General features: G+C 44.8%; 1 protein-coding gene and 1 non-coding gene across 2 annotated transcripts in view; both read left to right on the top strand.

Annotated features, from left to right (window-relative positions):
- The window catches only part of LOC119943319 (transmembrane protein 263-like), a 395918-nt gene that overhangs the window by 241274 nt on the left and 133276 nt on the right, over nucleotides 1–21368 (top strand). The window lies entirely within an intron of this gene.
- Nucleotides 11779–11917, top strand: LOC119944199. Its single transcript, XR_005455699.1, has one exon. It is a non-coding gene; the product is annotated as a small nucleolar RNA SNORA7 (small nucleolar RNA).

Here is a 21368-nt window from a genome sequence, read left to right on the forward strand (position 1 = left end):
ATTCCCTGTGCTATTCCCTACACTGTTCTCTGCACCATTTCTTGTACAGCTCCCTACGCTATTCCCTGCACTGTTAAATGCACCATTCCTTGAAATGTCCCAAAGACCAATTCCCCGTACCATTCCCTGCTCCGTTCCTTGCACCACTCTCTGGGCCATGCCCTGCATCATTTCCTGTGCTGTCCCTGGGCCATTCCCTGCACCGTTCACTGCATCATTTTCTGAAATGTCTCCTGTACCATTCCCTGTTCCATTCCTTCACCATCCCCCAGGTCGTACCCTGCACCATTTCCTGCACTGTCCTTGTGCCATTCCCTGCACCATTTCCTGCGCTGTTCCCTCAGCTGCATCCTCCTTTCCAGAGCCCGCCAATCTTCATGTGATCACAGCCCCTGGTTTCCCTGCACCATTTCCTATGCTGTTCCCTGGGCTGCATCTACCTTTCCAGAGCCCGCCAAGCTGCATGGGATCACAGCCCCTGGTTCAGAGCGCTCTCATCCACCTGGCTCTAGATACCTGCCAACTCCCTCAATGCTCTGACACGCCATTGTTTCGCTCTACGGTTTATTTGATCTTAGCTGTCTGCATCCAGGAGTGGCTGGGGTTTTTTTTAACCATTATTTTCAGCCGACTACATATTAAAAAGAGAAATCAATAAACATTGACAATGTACAATTTACAGGGCTGTAGACGTGGCTCTAATGCGATGATATTATCATTTAAATGCTCGTGGAGTACTCAGGCAGCGGAGGTCGGTACTGTAGGCTCTGCAGTGCCAAAGCCCCGGGGTAATGTTTTTCATAACTGTTTATTCCTAAATACTCTTGACGGCAATACAAATGTCTCCAAAGCTCCTGACATGGTTTCAAACACCGGAAAGAGGAAGGGTGAAGCTTTCTCTCTCTGTCTTTCTTCTTTGAGATCTTGCACAGCTTCTTACAAATGTGAGCGTGCCCAAGAGGTGGAAGAGGGAGGCATAGGGAGCAGGGTGATAAAATGAAGTAGAAAATTGATCTGCCGAGCCTGGAAGTAGATTTGTAAAAACTCCACTCTAGCTAGAGCTGAAACTCAGGTTAAGGATGTTTGGCCAGCATTGCCAGCAACTTTCCAGCCCAGGGCAATGTCTTCTCCATTTTCTCAGGGTTCCCACTGCAGGATTGAATTTGGCTGGCTACTTCCACTGGGGAAGTTGGGGTTCTCCCTGCAGGAGTTGACCCAGGGTCAGGAGGCAGTAGGAATCTGCAGTGCTCTGCATACATTAAGCGCTCAATAAATACAATTGATTGATGGTGGACCTATCCAGGTCATCCTCAGATCCAAGGATCCCAGATGAGGCTGGGATAACTGTAAGCTTTCCTATCCCTTCCCCTCCACAAGCTGGGTGAGTGTTCCAGTCCTGATCCAGTAAGCACAAATCTCATCGGGGTGAGGAGCAGAGATTGCATTGGAGAGGGAAGATGTACCACTTTGCAGCATTCTCTCCCAATGTCCCAATCCTCAGAACAAGTAATGCCTGAAGAAAGCTTTGTCCCTGTCCTCCCATTGTCCTTTCAGGTCACTTTTGGAGACCACATACTGGCCTGGATGGGCCATTGGTCTGATCCAATTAACTGCTACCACGTTCATAAAATCACTCATCCTATCCTGCCTGGATTACTGCATCAGTCTCTTTGCTGAACTCCCAGGCTCCTGTGTCTCTCCACTCCAGTCCATACTTCACTCTGTTGCCTAGATCATTTTTCTACAAATAGGTTCAGGACAAGTCACCCCGCTCCTCAAAAAACTCCAGTGGTTTCCCATCCATCTCCGCATCGAACAAAAACGCCTCACCATTGGCTTTAAAGCACTCTTCCACCTTGCCCCCTCCTACCTGACCTTACTTCTCTCCTTCTACAACCCAGACTGCATGCTTCGCTTCCCTACTGCTAACCTTCTCATTGTGCCTCAATCTCCAATGTCGCACCGCCGACCCCTAGCTCACATCCTGCCTCTGGCCTGGAGCATCCTCCCTCCTCAAACCTGACAGACAATTACTCTCCCCCTCCTTCAAAGCCTTATTGAAGGCACATCTCCTCCAAGAGGCCTTCCCAGACTAAGCCCCATCTTTACTCATCTCCCACTCCCTTCTGCGTCCCCCTGACTTGCTCCCTGTATCTGTATTTTTATATATTTGCATTGATGTCTGTCTTCCCACCTCTAGACCATAAGTTCGTTGTGGGCAGGGAATGTGTCTGTTTACTGTTGTATTGTACTATCCCAAGCATATAGTACAGTGCTCTACACACAGTAAGCGCTCAGTAAATACGGTTGAATTAATGATCCAGCACGGTATGGCTTAATGGCTCACCATCATCGGGGAATTTGTTGAGTACTTACTCTATGCAGAGCACTGGACTAAGCACTTGAGAGGGTATAGTAGAGGTGGAAGATTTTATCATTGCCTTCAGGGAGCTTCCAATCTAGTTTGAGGGTCTTATGAGTTATTTCCCTGTGGTCAGAGGATATATTAGCAAGTCAGCTCTGTAATGCTGGTTTAGTTTCTGGACTTGATCTTCTTGGGTTTTCATGCTCCATTAGGAATAGGAATGGCAGGATTGCAGGCAACCACCCAAGGAGAGAGATGTCACGAACCCCTTTCTCACTCCATGACAGACCCCAGTTTTAAAAATAGTTTTATTTGAAACATTAGGGTTTCAACTTCCAAACCTTCTTAACATTCTGACTGATTCCTGGCCCAACTGCATTAGAGAGAGAATGTGTGTGTGTGTGTGTGTGTGTGTGTGTGTGTGTGTGCGCGCGCGCATGTGTGTTCAGTTACTGAAAATAAACCTTAACCCAAACTCCCCTCTTCATTGTCCCCCCCGACACACACACACACCCTGGTGTCACCACACCCAAGACACATGATGTTCTGACATTTTCAGTCCCCACTTTGCTAGTCATAAGCACATTCTTTGATAATGTAGCTCAACTGGAGAGTTGAAATCGTGCGTTGCTTGGAGATCTGCAAGCAAATGAATAGGGGCAGGTGTGTTTTTTTTGTTTTGTTTTATTTTGTTTTTGTGACATTTGCTAAACACTTCTATATGCTAGGCACTGTACTAAGCGTTGGGGTAGTTACGAACTAATCAGGTTGGACAAAGTCCATGTCCCACATGGGGCTTATAGTCTTAATCCTATTTTAGAGATGAGGTAACTGATGAGGTACAGATGAGGTTCTTCTAAGAGCATGTCCACCAGCCCAGAAGAGTATGCACCAGGGTCTCCAGGCCAGCTCATGGAGACTCACATTTCCTCCCCCACTCCCTCTCCCCTCTCCCTCTCCCTCTCTCTCTCTCTCTCTCTCTCTCTCTCTCTCTCTCTCTCTCTCTCTCTCAGGAAGCTCACATTCCTTGGCCTTGCACACGATGGGACCAGAGGCTGAGGTCAGGCCTCCTCCTCCTCTGAGAAGCCATGGGACACCAGGAGCTTCCCCACTCACAACATGGAACAGACCGGCCTTCCCACCCTTTAATGAGGCTTTGTTGTTTTAATGAAGTTCATTAATCATAATAATAATGTTGGCATTTGTTAAGTGCTTACTATGTGCAAAGCACTGTTCTAAGCCCTAGGGAGGATATAAGGTGATCAGGTTGTCACACGTGGGGCTCACAGTCTTAATCCCCATTTTACAGATGAGGTAACAGGCACAGAGAAATGAAGTGACTTGTCCAAAGTCACACAGCAGACAATGATTTGTATTGCAGAGACTCTGCAGCCTGTGCTCCCAGGCCACTCTGCCCCAAGCAACTGTAGCTACAACACAACAATCCAGGGAGAAAACCACCCCGACCCCTTTATTCCTTGTTTCTCTTGGCTTTGGAAACTGGCACTTGGTTTGGCACAGGGGAATGGATTCATCTTCAGCAAGCTGCTGCTGACTTTGACACTCCCCCACACTCCATTGCTGGGTTCTAGTTTCCCAGGTTGTTCCGTCTTTCATTCGTTTCCATACTGTTCCTTGTAGAGTTTGATCAGAGAGGTTAGGTTCCAGTAACCAGATCTCCGTTTTGGTGCCTCCAGGGGACTGGCCGTCAGGTTGGTTCCCTTGCCCTCTGCCTGTGCTTCTGCCCCTCACACAGGCAACCCCGCTAACAGAAACCAGGCCATGATCATTCAAGAATGCAGAAACTCAAATATCAGGAATGCCCAGCTGCTCTAGGTTAAAAGCATGGCATCTCCATCCTCAGAACACATCTACTTGAGGCTGTTCGCCATTGGTTGGTTTGGGGATTGCGTGCCGGTCTCCTGTTAAAGAACTCAGAGGCAGACAGCTCATGTCAGAGGTGGAGAGAAGAGGGTACCTGCTAGGCAGAGAGGATATCTGAGGTTATGGAATCCAGACTCCCAGCCTGCACACTTCCTCTGTCTCCATCTCCTCTCCCCTCACCCCCTTCCAGCGCAAGCACACGTCACTGCCGATAGAGAGCGGTTTCCATGGCAATAACATTTCAAAGTTTTCCAGGAGCGGAACAGGAATAATTTTCCTCCTTTTCCTCCTCCTCCATGATAATTCAGGAAAATGGAACTTGTTAGAGATGCAGGAAGAAATTCCAATACTTTCTTTTCCCGTGGGTCTTGATAGGCAGGAGATGAAAGGGAGCTCCTTGGCATATCTTGGGAAAACTGCTTCTCTTTCTGTACCACCTCTCTGAGGGGACCGGCCCAGATGGGCAGCCCCTGCTGTAGTTTCCCAAACCTGAAACGTTCATTCACCTCATCTTTGACCTTGCTCAGCCGAGGTTTGTCTGCAGGGCTACAAAAGGGAAGGAGAGAGTCTCAGAGAAAGGCAGTAACACTGAGACAGAGAAAGTCTCAGAGAAAGGCAGTAACATTAGACCATTCAATCCATTCATTCAATCATATTTACTGAGCGCTTGCTTCTGTGCAGAGCACTGTACTAAGCACTTGGGAGAGTATAATATAACAAAGCTGACACATTCCCTGCCACAATGAACTTATAGTCTAGAGGGGGAGACAGACATTTATTTAAATAAATAAATTACAGGAATAGAAATAGATGCCTAGTGAGTATTGCACAAAAGCTTGGGAATAAATAGATGCACTTTGAGAGTGATCAAATGTGTAACATCAATCAATCAATCAATCAATTGTATTTATTGAGCACTTACTGTGTGCAGAGCACTGTACTAAGCGCTTGGGAAGTACAAGTTGGCAACATATAGAGACAGTCCCTACCCAACAGTGGGCTCACAGTCTAAAAGGGGGAGACGGAGAACAAAACCAAACATACTAACAAAATAAAATAAATAGAATAGATATGTACAAGTAAAATAAATAAATAATAAATAGAGTAATAAATATGTACAAACATATATATAACATCTCCTTAGGGAAGCAGTGTTGCCTAGTGGAAAAGGTTTGTTGTGGGCAGGGAATGTGTCTGTTTATTGTTGTATTGTACTCTCCCAAGCAATTAGTAAAGTGCTCGACACACAGTAAGTGTTCAATAAATATGATTGAAAAAGAAGCCAGAGAACCTGTGTTCTAATCCCAGCTCTACTGCTTAACTGATGTGTGATCTTGGGCAAGTCATTTATCTTCTCTGGACCTCAGAATCCTCATCTCTAAAATGGGGACGCAATACCTCTGGTCCCTCCTGCTTAAAATGTGAGCCCCATGTGGGACCTAATTATCTTGTATCTATCCCAGCACTTAAGACGTGCTTGGAACATAGTAAGTACCTAACAAATACCACAGTTATCATTATGTGCTACTGATGGGTAGTGGTGATACATCCTGATTGTTTGAGTGTTTGATGCAGAGGGGATTGTCTAATGAGTAGAATTCAGAATTGTGTCCCTGGACATAGAGCAGAAGAGCCTTGCAAAAAAAATGACAAAAACACCAGTCGACCCTATCATTTTGTCCCTGTTTCTTAGATGCTTCTTAAAGCAGTGAGACTTAGTCAGTCAATCAATCAATAACATTTATTTAGTCCTTACTTTGTTCAGAGTATTAAGTGCTTGGAAGGGTACAACAGAGATGGTAAACAGATTCCCTGCACACAATCAGCCAGTTGTATTTATTGAGACCTCACTGTGTGCAGAGCACTGTACTAAGTGCTGAAACAGATACATTCCCTCGCCACAAGGAGTGTATGGCCTCAAAGCAAGTTTGATCCAGTCAAATCTGGTTTGTTTTAGTTCCAGTCTAATTTCTTTCAGGCTCTAAATGAGTAGATCTGCATCCATCCTCATGACTTGGATGCCTTTTAGCATGGCCAAAGATACTAAGAACCTGGGGATGGGTTGTTGCTGAATAATAATTGTGGCATTTGTTAAGTGCTTACTCTGTGCCCAGCACAGTATTAAGCACTGGGGGAGACATAATCAATTAGTCAATGAATCAACGGTATTTATTGAGAGCTTACTATGTGCAGAGTGCTCTACTAAGTACTGGGGAGAGTACAATTGGGTAGGTAGACACAATCCCTACTCTCAAAGAGCTTACAATCTAACAGGGGAGACAGACACTAAAATAAATTAGATAAGGGAAGCAACAAGCGCTCAATAAATACGACTGAATGGATGAATGAATTAGCCTAGTATAAGGATATGGACAAAAGTGTAGCGGGGTAGGAAGGATACAAATTGCTAAAATTATTTTAAGATGATCAGGTTTCATCCTACAAATCACACTGTCAGAATATTTTATTTTTCCTCGCTCTTTCCCTTGACAAGGGTCCGAGCAACATCTGTCCAGGGACATGATTTCTGTCAGAGTCCCCTGAACAACCTAGCCCCCAGGGTGCTTAGTGCAGAATTCTTTGTCACTCCAAGTGCCCTGTTGGACAGATTTCAGTTGAATGATGAGGGTGAAGTTGAAGCTGTTTCTCTAGGTGTTTGGGAAAGACACTCTTCCCACTTGGATAAATCAAGGAGATGCCAGAGCAGGAGACTGTACCACCTTCCCCTGACTTGGATGCTTTGAAGCAGAACATTGCTTTCCTTAAAAAAAAAAAAAAAAAAAAAAAAAAGCCAGTTAGGTCACTTGGGGCAGTGGAGGACAGGTAAGTCTGAGTTGATTTTCAGTCTGGTTTTTAAAGGAAAAGTTGGTGTCTCTCTGAAAACATGTTCCTCACTGCAGTTTAGTTTGGTTCTGTCTTGAACAGCTTCTAGCATTTAAACCAGCTCTGGGTCATGTCCAGGTGCCACCTGAGGATTTTTGTTTGTTTGCTTGTTTTTTAATGGCATTTGTTAAGTGCTTCCTATGTTCCAGGCACTGTACTAAGCACTGGAGTAGACGCTTAGTAGGTTGGACACAGTCTCTGCCCACTTTTTATATGTCCAACCTGATTAGCTTGTATCTACCCCAGTGCTTAGTAAGGTGTTTGACTCATTGGAAGCGCTTAACAAATACCACTAAAAAAAACCAAAACACTTCAGTCAAAGACAACTCTCACTTGCCCCTCAAGATCCTTTGGGCCTGACATTTCTCCTGCTGATTACCAGCCAGATGGAAAATTTGGAGAATGCTGGAAAGCATTCAGGGAGAAGTAAATCCACTGAGTCACTCATCAACTAGATGGGCTGTATTTGGCTCCTGAGTGACTCTGTTTTGATTTTAAGTCTGGCACCCACCAAAGCCTCCAAGAGAAATGTGCAAGTGAAAATTGAGGGAAAAAAATCCAATTAATAATGAAGGAAAACTAGAACTTATTCCTTAATGATGGAATGGTATGTGAAGTGCCTTGATTCTTTTCTTTACACATTGTGGTTTCCTAAGTAACTGTAACTCTTTCAGGTTACACATATATTTTGAGGTGAGAAAGTTAATATCAAACACTTAACAGAAAACATGGCATTATTACCAAGTTCCGTTTTTAAAGACAAAATGCTCCTTGAAAGCAGAATTATGTCTTTTCAATTTCCTGCAGAATGACAGACTTACTGGGTATTTTGTATCTTTTATTAGCACCATTATTCATTTTTTACTTGAAATTTATTCCAAAATTAATTAATTGAGCACAACGATATGGACATTAAACAAGGATTTTATAATCATCTATTGTTCAGATTTCTAGATTGAGTCTGTGAGCCCATGTGGGACATGGACAGTGTCCAACACGGTTTGCTTGTGTCCACCCCAGTGCTTAATACAGTGCCTGGCACATAGGAAGTGCTTAACAAATACCACCATTATTAACATCTCCTGGTTATAGGGCAGAAGCAAGCATGGCCTAGTGGATAACGCATGTGCCTGGGAGTCAGAGGACCTGGGTTCTAATTCCTGCTCTGCCTCTTGCCTGCTGTGTGACCTGGGGCAAGTACCTTAACTTCTCTGTGCCATTAGTAAAATAGGGATTCATTTCTTTTCTCCCTCCCCCTTAGACAGTGAGCCCTATATGGGGTAAGGACTGCTTCCACCCTGATTATCTAGTAGCTACCCCAGTGCTTAGTTCAGGGCTTGGTACCTACTAAGTACTTAAGAATTACCATCTTAGGTATCCACATTAGTATCACCTTCTGAGGTCAGTCCGTAAAGAATCCCTAGTTTATTTAGTATTCATGGAACCACAAATAAAAAGCAGCTTGGCCTAGTGGATAGAGCATGGGCTTGAGAGTCAGAAGGACCTGGGTTCTAATCTGCTGTGTGACTTTGGGTAAGTTACTTAACTTCTCTTTGCCTCAGTATCCTCTTCTGTAAAATGGAGATTAAGACACGTGAGCCCCGTGTGCGACAAGGACTGACCAACCCAATTAGCTTGTATCTACCCTAGCACTTAGTACATATACCAAAATACCATTAAAAAACTCACCTCAATAGTTAACATGAAAGTTGGGTTTCCTCATCTTTGTTTCAATCTCCATGTTTGTTTCATCTTCTCAACCAGGCCCACAGACTTATTTATCTTCAACGCGTATGTTCTTGGAGTATTTCTGGTCCCAGGAAATACCAATAAGCTTCGCTGTTGCCATCAGTTTATCAAACAGCAGAATATCTGGTCTAGTTGTCCTGCCCAAACTACAGCTTAATTTCTCTGTGCCTGTTACCTCATCTGTAAAAAGGGGGTTATGTTGGACAGAGACTGTGTCCAACCCAATTACCTCATATCTACCCCAGCACTCAGTACAGTGCCTGACACTTAGTAAGCACTTAATAAATGCCACAATTATTATTATTACTTTAATAACATTAACAGTGTGGAGGGGAAGAGGAGTTTTTCCCATCCATGTGCCTCACCTGGGGCCAGTTCAACTCTCAACCTTTTAGACGGCAGTCACCGAGGGTTTAAGATTTAAAAACCCAGGTACTCCTCCATTTTGAAAGTCAACCAGGAAAGGTTAGGATCATCCATGGCCTGTGCGCATGGCCTTCATCTTTTTTGAGTTGTTTTCAGGCAATTTCTCACATGGAACCCCCCGCTTGCATGTGTTGCTTTTCCATAGATCTTTTTAAAAAATTATTTTGACAACCTAATCTTACAAGAAGACAATGTCAGTGCATCTCTGTAGGAAAGTGTCATAGCTGAATAGATTTAAGATTTGGTCTTTTAATTATAGCAACCCCTACCACCACCACCACCATCTAGTTATAATTAAAGTCTGTCACCATTGCCATTCTCATCCAACTTGTGTTCAGGGCATTGGAACACCTGCATTGAACATTAACCTGGGACTGATGTTGGACAAAAAAGACAGGCACCTGAGCAGCCTCCCCTCACCAAAGTGTGACCATCACAGAAGAGCCATTGAGCGCTCAGTACTAATTCCATTCACTTCCTTCCATTATTCTTCCACTGCTGCCCTGTTCCATAATGAAGATTGGTTCCCTCTGACCCTTAAAGGGCAGCTCATCTTTTCTGCTCAGGTTTAAATTTCCTCCACTCTGAAACAAGTCTCCAACTATGATGTTCTACTCTGGGCCTTGAGATACCATCTAGATTGTTTTTATGGTATTTATTAAGCACTTATTATGTGCCTGGCACTGTCCCATGCCTTTAAGTGCTGAGGTAGATAGAAGGTAAGTGGGCTAGACAGAGTCCCTGTCCCATATAGGGCTCACAGTCTTAGTCCCCATTTTACAGATGAGGTAACTGAGGCACAGAGAAGTTAATTGACTTGCCTAAGGTCACACAGCAGGCAAATGGTGGAAGTGGGATTAGAACCCAGGTCCTCTGACTCCCAAGCCATGCTTCTTCTCTAGTTCAGTTCTTTTTTTCCAGGCAGCACATAACAAGCCTCTAATCTTATTTTATTTTATTTTATCTAATTATTTTATTTAATCTAATTTTATTTTATTTGTGCATATATCTATTCCATTTATTTTATTTTGTTAGTATGTTTGGTTTTGTTCTCTGTTTCCCCCTTTTAGACTGTGAGCCCACTGTTGGGTAGGGACTGTCTCTATATGTTGCCAACTTGTACTTCCCAAGCGCTTAGTACAGTGCTCTGCACACAGTAAGTGCTCAATAAATACGATTGATTGATTGATTGATTAATCAATCATCTTGGACATAAAATTGTAAGAGCAATCATTACTGGATCACGATCATCATCATTGGTATTTTTTTAGTGCTTAGTGTGTGCTGAGCAATCTACTAATTGGTTCAGAGAGTACAAAACAGCAGAGTTAGTAGATATGTTCCCTGCCCACAATAAGCTTACAGTCTAGAGGGGGAGACAGACATTAATATAACGAATTTGTAATTTATAACTTCTAGATATGTGTGTAAGTGCCATGGAGCTGAGAGTGGGGTGAATATCAAGTGCCCAAAGGTTACAGATCCAAGTGCAAAGAACAATGGATGAGACCGATGGTCCATTCAACCATGTATCCTGACACTGGGAATGGCCCCAGGAATGAGGAACTCTTCCTCATTCCCAACCTGTATCCAGGGCTTAATTGTTCATCTGAATTGCTCATGTTATCTCTCCAGCAGAGCTACTTGTCATGTAACCAAGATGGGGTGGCAGATGGAAGAGAGAGGGAAAGGGGTGTGTATGTATGTGTGTTTGTGGTAAGGGGAGGGGAAGGAGGAGTTGGCAAGGCCTCTAGATAGGAATATCAGTGACCAATCCAGCCAATGTGGTCTAGTGTATTTCGACAGTACCAAAGTAAATTTCTCTCTTGCTTTTTTCATGAGGCATCAGCAGCACTGGCCCATTAATCCCCTCTAACCCTGACAGCTGGATTGCCTTCATGTGAATCTAAATCGCCGGTGCCCAGAAGTCAACAAATAATCGTCATTCTTGTCTGGTGCCTCCTTCCAGCTTTTCACTTTGCCAATAATTAGGGTGAGCAAAGGTTTCAAATGGGTTTTGCTTCAGCGTGCAATCAAACATCACCCCCGACTGCAGATCCCTGGGAGGACATGCAGGAATGGTGGGGCCCGTGAAACCCCTCTGGCCTGCTATTTGGCTAATAATTGTAATGATTGTGGAATTTGCTAAATGTTTCCTATGTGCCAAGCACTGTACTAAGTGCTGGAGTAGATACTATCCCTGACCCTCATGGGGTTCAAAGTCTAAATAGGAGGGAAAACAGGTATTGAATCCCCATTTTGCAGATGAGGAAAGTGAGTCAAGGAGAAGTCAAGTAATTTGCCCAGGGTCACAAGGCAGACTAATGGTGGAGCCAGATTAGAGCCCAGATCCTCTGATTCCCAGACCCTTGCTCATTCCACCAGGCCATGATGTTCAGCCCTGGACTTCATTTTAGTCTCATGGGTGTGCGTGGCAGCATTTGGTTTGGGTGGTGTCAAGAACCCCTTTACCCCTTTCAGGGTTGCACCTGGAGAGTTTCCCAGTACTCTACCAGTATCAGCTATGGGAGGGAGAGTCAAGCAGAGGCCTACCCATTCCATTCCTAGCTTGGGCAGTGGCTAGTGAATGGAAGGCAATCTGCTACAAGTCAAAACTCACCCGTGCTGGGCAGCAGCTGCTTGGGAGAGAGTCGAGGGTGAAGACTCAGGTTTACTGTGCAGAAGGCGGCAGTGGTAAACCACTTCCGTATTTTTGCCAAGAAAACTCTATGGGTACACTACCAGAACAATTGCAGATGGTGAGCGGGACATTCTGGGAGAGATGTGTCCGTGGTGTTGCTATGGGTCGGAAATGATTTGGCGGCATAAGACAAGACAAGACCCCCTTTCCCTGGGGTCTTTCTGTAGCACTACTAGGGACCTTGTCTACATTCATTCATTCATTCAATCATATTTATTGAGTGCTTATTGTGTGCAGAGCACTGTACTAAGCGCTTGGGAAGTACAAGTTGGCAACATATAGAGATGGTCCCTACCCAACAACGGGCTCACAGTCTAGAAGCGGGAGACAGAGAACAAAACAAAACATGTAGATAGGTGTCAGTCATCAGAACAAATAGAATTAAAGCTAAATGCACATCATTAACAAAATAAAAGACCACTTGTCTTTCCCAATACTTAGCACAGTGCTTTGCATAGAGTTAGTGCTAAATAAATGCTATCATTACTATTACTATTATTACTCTGCTGCTGCTAATAGTACTTCTTAAGCACTTACTTTGTGTAGAGCACTGTACTAAGTGTTGGGAAAGAATCCCCAGATGGGAAACAGACATGGTTCTTAGCCCTCAAGGAGTTCACAGTCTAAAGACTTTCTGTGGGAAGAAGGGCCTGGTGATAGACAGTTAAGGAGTGATGAAATCATAAAATACTAAAACAACATAAAAAACGGGGACAGGTAGACCAAATAAAAATGAGAAGCAGTAGGGTGCTGCAGCTAGAGGAGCAGAATTTTAGGCCCAATCATGACTCAGAGCCCAAGTCATACCTGCAATTGGAATAGTATTTATTAAGCACTTACTGTGTGTAGAGCACAGTTCTAAGAACTGAGAGAGAATACTCAGGTCATTGTCAGTCAGTCGTATTTAATGAGCTCTTGCTGTGTGCAGAGCACTGTACCTAGCGCTTGGGTGAGAATAATATAACAGATACATTCCCTGTCCACAAAGAGCTTACAGTCTAGAGGGGGAGACAGATATGTATATAAGTACTGTGGGACTGGGGGATGGGGGTGGTGAATAAAGGGAACAAGTCAGGGTGATGCAGAAGGAAGTGGGAGAAGAGAAAAGGAGGGCTTAGTCAGGGAAGACCACTTGAAGGAGATGTGCCTTCAATAAAGCTTTGAGGGTGGGAGAATAACTGTCTGTCCGCTATGAGGAGGGAGGGTGTTTCAGGTCAGAGGCAGGACGTGGGCGAGAGGTTGGCGGTGAGATAGAGGAGACTGAGTCACAATAAGAAGATTAGCATTAGAGGAGCAAACTTTGTGGGTGGGTTGTCATAGGAATTCCTGTCCCTCTCGGTGCTGTCTGAGAGACTGTGAGCCAGTGACCACCCCAGTAGCCACCAGAGGCTTCGCCAGGTTTTGTGTCTAGCTTGAAAGGCAGGAGGGGTGCCCGCCCTGAAATTTCTGTGAAGGGAGGGAGCCTCAGTGGGAGACTTGCCTTCACCTGCTCCATGAAACCATGAAAAGCGTGGCACCAGCTGAACGGCCATCTTCAAGGATTTCGCTGCACTTGAGTTCTCTCCCCCTTGGGGAGGAGAAAGAGGAGGGGAGAACTTTAATTTATGAAGTGTCACAACACATTAGAGCGCATCACATTTCAGCCTGATCGTGCGTGCATCTGACATTTGTTTGCTTTAATTCCTCAAAATAGCTTTGAATTAGACAAATGTTCAGCATTCAGTGCCTCCAGTGGCCCCTCTCCTGGTTGACTCCCTACACCTGGTGTCCACGGGACACTTCCTCAGTTAGGCTGTGCTCCCAGAAGCAGGACATGACCCACACCATTCATTGCCAAACTCACTTTCTTCTTGGGAACAAAGGACCCCCCCCCCCCCCCAACCTTGAGCCCCCTTTGAGAACCACTTATTGTGGAGAATGAATCCCGGAATGTTGATTCATAAGGTCTCAAATTATACATAGGGAGGTGTTTGACAACCTACCTGTGGGTGACATCTTTCACAGCACTTTGCATATAAATAACCAAACACACCATCCTCTTCCAGAAGTATTTGTCGGGGAAGCAGAGAGGAATCGGGGACAGCGTCCCTGGAGTGGCCAGTTGTAGTGGGTTTGGGTCAGGGTTGTCTGGGAAGGAGAGGTCAGTCAGTTGGTCAGTCATATTTATCAGGTGCTTACTCTGTGCAGAGTACTGTACTAAGTGCTTGGGAGAGTACAATATAACAAGTAACAGACACATTCACTGCCCACAACGTGCTGGAACACTGGGTTGGTGTTAGGTTAGAAGCAGCAGCCTTTGTGGCAATAATAATAATAATTAATAATAATAATGGCATTTTATTAAGCGCTTACTATGTGCAAAGCACTGTTCTAAGCGCTGGGGAGGTTACAAGGTGATCAGGTTGTCCCCCAGGGGGCTCACAGTCTTCATCCCCATTTTACAGATGACGGAACTGAGGCCCAGAGAAGTTAAGCGACTTGCCCAAAGTCACACAGCTGACAAGTGGCAGAGCCGGGATTTGAACCCATGACCTCTGACTCCAAAGCCCATGCTCTTTCCACTGAGCCACGCTGCTTCTGGAAAGAAGGAAAACCTGTTCTCTCTGGGCATCTGCTTCCCAGAAGGGCTGCATTAAAGACTTTTATGGAAAAGGCTATCATTTGTATCGAAGCTCAATAGCAACTCTCCCAGCATTGCAATCCCCAGGAATCTGTGTGGTCTGGTCAAAAGAGCACGGGTTCATGGTCCGAGGACCTGGGTTCATTCATTCAATTGTATTTATTGAGCACTCACTGTATGCAGAGCACTGTGCTAAGCGCTTGAAAGAGTGCAAGTGCTTAGTACAATAAACAACAGTAACAATAAACAGACACATTCCCTGCCCACAACAAGCTTACACTCTAGAGGTCCCTGCTCTAACACTTGCCTGCAGTATGACCTTAGGCTAGTCACTTCTCAGCCTCAGTCTTATCTGTAAAATGGAGATTCACTATCTGCTCTTCCTCCTTCTTAGACTTGGAGCCCCATGTGGACAGGAATTTTGTTTTTCCTGATTACGTTATACCTACCCCAGCTCTTATCATAACGACACATAGTAAGCGTTGAAGAAAGATCACAGTAATTATTAGAATGCTGGGGTTGATACGATGCCAATACTTAGATTCACAGAATGGGATGTTCCAGGTGATGTGTTTGTAAAGTTTGCTTTCCAGTGAATGAGTCTCCTAGTTAGGAAAGAAGAAGGCTTAACTATGAGTCCAAATCTGCATTGATCCAGGCTGCCTCACTTTATCTGGATACCATACTAATGGCCTGCAGTCAGCTCCTATACTGAACCAGCATGGCTTAGGGAATCAGTAGGACCTAAAGATCAGAAGGATATGTTCTAATCCTAGCTCTGCCACGTAGTAATAATCATAATTATGGTACTTGTTAAGTGCTTACTATGTGCCAAGCACTGTTCTAAGCACTGGGGTAGAAACAACTCAAGTAGGACACAGTCCCTGTCCCACATTAGGCTTTCACTCTTACTCCCCATTTTTTACAGATGAGGTAACTGGGGCACCGAGAAGTTCAGTGACTTGCCCAAGGACACACAGCAGACAAGTGGTGGAGCCAGGATTAGAACCCATGACCTTCTGACACCCAGGCCCATGCTCTATCCACTATACCCTACGTGTCTGCTGTGTGACCTTGGGCAAGTCACTTAACTTCTCTGTGCCTCAGTTACCTCAACTGTATAAAGAGGATTAAGAGTGTGATCCCCGTGTGGGACAGGGACTGTGTCCAACCTGATTAGCTTGTACCTACCCCAGTGCTTAGAATGGTGCTTGGCATGTATTAAGCACTTAACAAGTATCATTATTATTATAATTACCCAGGGCATACAGCCTGAACCTTTCTCTCAGAGGCTGGGCTTTGCTGAGAGTTCCTCTCCACCCTTTTTTTATGGTATTTGTTAAGTGCTTACTGTATCAAATGTATTAATGTATCAAACACACCTTCTGGCAGCATCTCCAGGGAATGCCTGGGTCATCAAAGCCCTGATGGGTCTCTACCTCCACTGGCACCAGTGTGGCTCAGTGGAAAGAGCCCGGGCTTGGGAGTCAGAGGTCATGGGTTCAAATCCCAGCTCTGCCACTTGTCTGCTGTGTGACCTTGGGCAAGTCACTTCACTTCTCTGAGTCTGTGACCTCATCTGTAAAATGGGGAGTAAGATTGTGAGCCCCACGTGGGACAACCTGATCACCGTGTATCCCCCCAGTGCTTAGAACAGTGCTTTGCACATAGTAAGCGCTTAACAAAATGCGATCATTTATTTATTTTATTTATTATTTATTTCCATGGCCGCAGGCACTGTTTCCCATTGTAGTTTTGGGCACTCCCAGTATCCTTGATGTTGGCAGTGGCTGAGCTGGGTGCATTGATTTGGGGGTGAAACCTTGACATTCATGAGGTCAGTTAAAAAGCAGTCTGCTCCCCCAAATTCACATATACAAAGGAAGACATCCACCCATACTCCATGGGGATGGGAGGGCAGTCTACGTACATCTAAACAGAGTATGCAGCAGAGTAGCCTAGTGGATAGAGCACGGGCCTGGGCATCAAAAGGACCTGGGTTCTAATCCCAGCTCCTCCACTTGTCTGCTGTGTGATCTTGGGCAAGTCACTTCACTTCTCTCTGCTTCAGTTACCAGTTATTAAGACTGTGAGCCCCAGGTGGGACATGAACTGTGCTCAACCTGATTAGCTTGTATCTACCCCAGTGCTGTTTACAGTGTCTGGCACATAGTAAGTGCTTAACAAATACCATTTAAAAAAACAACCTAAGACTGGGCCAGATTCAGCTAGCTGGGAAGGGCACCAGCAAATAGCAGAGGGAGAATAAATTATTTCAGGGACTTATTTGGTTTTCATAGACTTGAGAAGGTAGCTATTTAAACAATTGAAGATGATAATGATGATGACGATGATGTTATCAAGCAAAAACTCCTCAGTATTGGCTTAAAAGCTCTCCATCACCTTGCACCCTCCTACCTCACCTCCCTTCTCTCCTTCTGCATCCCAACCTGTACACTCTGGTCCTCTGGTGCTAGCCTTCTCACTGTGCTTCAGTCTCACCTGTCCCTCCGTTGGCTCCTGGCCCATGTCCTACCTCTGGCCTGGAATGCCCTCCCTCCTCAAATCCGCCAATCACACGTCCCCTCTTCAAAGCCCTACTGAAGGCTCACCTCCTTCAAGAGGCCTTCCCAGACTAAGCCCCCCTTTTATTCAGCTCCGCCACCCTTCCCCATCACTCTGACTCGCTCCCTTTGCTCTTCTCCCCCTCCCCACCCCACAACACTTATGCATATATGTACATATCTATAATTCTATTTTTTATAATGCCTGTTTACTTGTTTTCATATCTGTCTCCCCCTCCTAGACTGTAAGCCTCTTGTGGGCAGGGATTTCCTCTATTACTGAGTTGTCCTGTCCAAGCACTCAGTACAGTGCTCTGCACACAGTAAGCACTAAATAAAAACAATTGAATGAATGATGAAGGTGGTCACGATGGAGGTGGTGCTGACTTTGTTACAGTGGTGGAAGTCAGATACTGACCAGTCCTGGTGTTATCGGAAATGTCCTTCTCAAATGTTTCCTTATTCTCACAAGTCTCCCTGCCAATGACAAATCACCGACAATGAGATCCAGGAATAATAATAACAATAATAACAATAATAATGGTATTTGTTAATCACTACTCTGCCAAGCAATGTGTTCAGTGCTGGGGTAGATAGATATGAATGCAGTCAGGTTAGACACAGTCCTTGTACCACATAGGGCTCACAGTTTAAGGGGGAGGAGGAATGGGTATTTAATCCTCATTTTACAGATGTGGAAACTGAGGCAGAGGAATGCAGTCAGTCCTCCAACACTGTAACAGCTTCACTGTGGGAAAGATATCTGTGGATGTGGGATGATAGCAAGATCCCCAAGCAGCTGGAGGAGAATGGTGAAGAGAATTGGGGCACACGCACAAGCAGGAAGGGTAGAACAAGCATTTTAAGGGGATAGTGAATTCCAGGCTGAAACCATGTGGCAGGGCAGTGGTTTATGGGGGGGCAGCAGCAAATGGCCCCAATTTGGCGTGTCACATTTTGGAAGAGGGGTTGTTGTCCAATGGCTCCGGGAAATCAGGATCCTAGGGACCAACTCCCTAACAGGTACCGGGCTCTTGTAGATGGCAAAATGCTTCAGTCCAGTAGAGGACAGGCCAGCCATATACCTTCTGTGGAATGGACTACTGGTCACACTTAGAGATGAAATTTAGAGATGACCTTTCATCCACACCAGAACTGCATACATTAGTGCTGTTTATAAATATAAAGGAAAGTGTGTGTGTATGTGCACAAATAATCTCTCACCCTCTCTCTCTCTACACACACACACACACATACACAGATGTTATGTAAAGAGAGGTGTTATTCCATCCCCCCAAAACATGGATACACACACACACACATACACACAAACATGCACGCACACACACACACACACATATATGTATAGAGAGAGAGAGAACTTATTTCTGTACACACACACACACCCATATATGGAAAAATATTTGTACATATCTATGCTTTATGGAATAACAAGGCTACCTAGTACCTAATATAACTGTGGTTTTTGTTGAGCACTTACTATGTGCCAAGCAGTGGGGTAGATACAAGATCATCAGGTTCCACATGGGCCTCATAGTCCAAGTAGGAAAGACAACAGAGAAATTAAGTCACTTGCCTAAGGTCACAAGCGGGCAAGCGGCAGAGCTGGGATTAGAACCCAGGTTCTCTAATTCCCAGGTCCAGTGTGGCCTACTGGATAAGGAATGGGCCTGGAAGTCAGAAGGACCTGTGTTCTAATCCCTGTTCTGGCACTTGTCTGCTGGGCAGCCTTGGGCAAGTCACGTAACTTCTCTGTGCTCAGTTACTTCATCTGTAAAATGGGGATTAAGACTGTGAGCCCTATCTGGGACAGGGACTGCATCCAATCTGATTAGCTTGTATCTACCCCAGTGCTTAGAAGAGTGTCTGGCACGTAAGAAGCACTCAACAAATACCATTTTAAAAAACAACAAAACTAGGCCACGCTGCTCCTCTATAGCCATGCTTTCGGAATAACAAGGCTATCATCTAGTACCTACTGCAGTGTTATGCTCCCTTAAATACTTATCGATGAGGAGATAAATAAAATCCCAAACGCTTATTTTTTGTCATCTTCTTGCCCCATCAAACCTTGGATGGGAGCTGTTAACAATAGTTTCATTGACTGCTTTGAATTTCATCTCCTTTCTTTTCCCCTTTCCACCCTAGAGTGGTAGTGCTAATGAGCTGTGAAATGGACTAAAGACACAGACAGCTGGAGGGAAAAGCCAGGAGAAGTACAGGAACTGGATGATCCGCATGCCAGCTGGTCAGACCCTGGGTAATTGAGAGTTGGTTGAACAAGTCACGATTGTTCACCCCACCCCTAACCCCACAGCACTTATGTTCATATCCTTAAATTGTATATTATAAATTACTTACTTATTCCTATTAATGTCTGTATCTGGGCTGTAAACTCATTATGGGCAGAGAGCGGGTTTGCTAATTCTGCTGTGTTGAACTCTCTCAAGCGATTAGTACAGTGCTCTGCACATAGTAAATGCTCAGTAATACCTTTGATTGATTGCTTGATTGTTTTCCCCATGCAAGCCCCACTCCTCACCTGAAACCCCCCTTTCAATCTCCCCCAACCCTTGTCCCTGCCTCTAGGAAACCTAAGCAAACAATTACCTGTCTACATGTTTTGTTTTATCATCTGTCTCCCCCTTCTAGACTGTGAGCCCGTTGTTGGGTAGGGACCGTCTCTATGTGTTGCCGACTTGTACTTCCCAAGTGCTTAGTACAGTGCTCTGCACACAGTAAGCGCTCAGTAAATATGATTGAATGAATGAATTACATGGCATCAAAGTGACCATCACTGAACAGAGAAGCTTGAAGGTTATAGGTATGACCTTTCCTGATGAGGAACGAAACGTAGCCCCATCAATCAATTGTATAGATTGAGTGCTTGCTGTGTGCGGAGCACTGTGCTAAGCATTTCCATCCCCTCTAAGGTTTGCAAACCCAGCCCTGCTAAACCTTTCTCCAGTTCCCACAGCTTCCCTGACCTCCCAGCCCACAAAAAGGAAGCAACATGGAGTATTAGACAGAGCACACGGCTGGGAATCAGAAGATCGTGGATTCTAATGCTGGCTCCATTACTTGTCTGCTGTGTGGCCTTGGACAGGTCATTTTACTTCTCAGTACCTTAGTTACCTCATCTGTAAAATGGGGATTAAAACTGTGATCCCTATGTGGGACAGGGGTTATGTCCAACTGATTTGCTTGTATCTACCTTAGAGCTTAGTACAATTCCTGGCACATGGTAAGTACTTAACAAATACCATAATTATTATTATCCCAAACCAGCTACTGGCTTTCATTCATTCATTCATTCAATCATATTTATTGAGCACTTACTATGTGCAGAGCACTGTAGAGAAGCAACGTGGCTCAGTGGAAAAAGCATGGGCTTTGCAGTCAGAGGCCATGGGTTTGAATCCCAACTCTGCCACATGTCTGCTGTGTGACCTTGGGCAAATCACTTAACTTCTCTGAGCCTCAGTTACCTCATCTGTAAAATGGGGACTAAGACTGTGAGCCCAACGTGGGATAACTTGATCACCTTGTATCCCCCCCAACACTTAGAACAGTGCTCTGCACATAGTAAGTGCTTAACAAATGCCATCATTATCATTATTATTATTATTTACTAAGCGCTTGGGAAGTGCAAGTTGGCAACATATAGAGGTGGCCCCTACCCAACAATGGCTTTCCCACCACTGTCCCCCACCTCCCACATGCAACCCTCCTTCCTAGTCTATGTCTGGTCTTCCATTTCTTTGTTTTTTAAAATAATTGCCACTACTCCTGGGCTTGTTTCAGAACCTTGCTGCTAAAAATAATAATAATAATAATATCAAGTATTTGCTAAGCATTTACTATGTGCCAAGAGCTGTACTAAGCACTGGGGTAGCTATGAGATAATCAGGTCCCACATGGAGCTCACAGTCTGAGTTGGAAGGAGAACAAGTACTGAATCCCCATTTTACAGATGAGGTTATTGAGGCACAGAAAAGTTAAGTGACTTGCCAAAGGCCGCACAGCAGACATGTGGCAGAGCTGGGATTAGAACCCAGGTCCTTCTGAAACCCAGGCCCATGCTATATGCACTAGGCCAAGCTGCTTGTCTGCTTTTCTACTTGTCTGCTATGTTATCTTGGGTGAGTCACCACT

This window comes from Tachyglossus aculeatus, chromosome 22 (genome assembly GCF_015852505.1).
Source record: "Tachyglossus aculeatus isolate mTacAcu1 chromosome 22, mTacAcu1.pri, whole genome shotgun sequence".
In the NCBI taxonomy this organism is placed as follows: domain Eukaryota; kingdom Metazoa; phylum Chordata; class Mammalia; order Monotremata; family Tachyglossidae; genus Tachyglossus; species Tachyglossus aculeatus.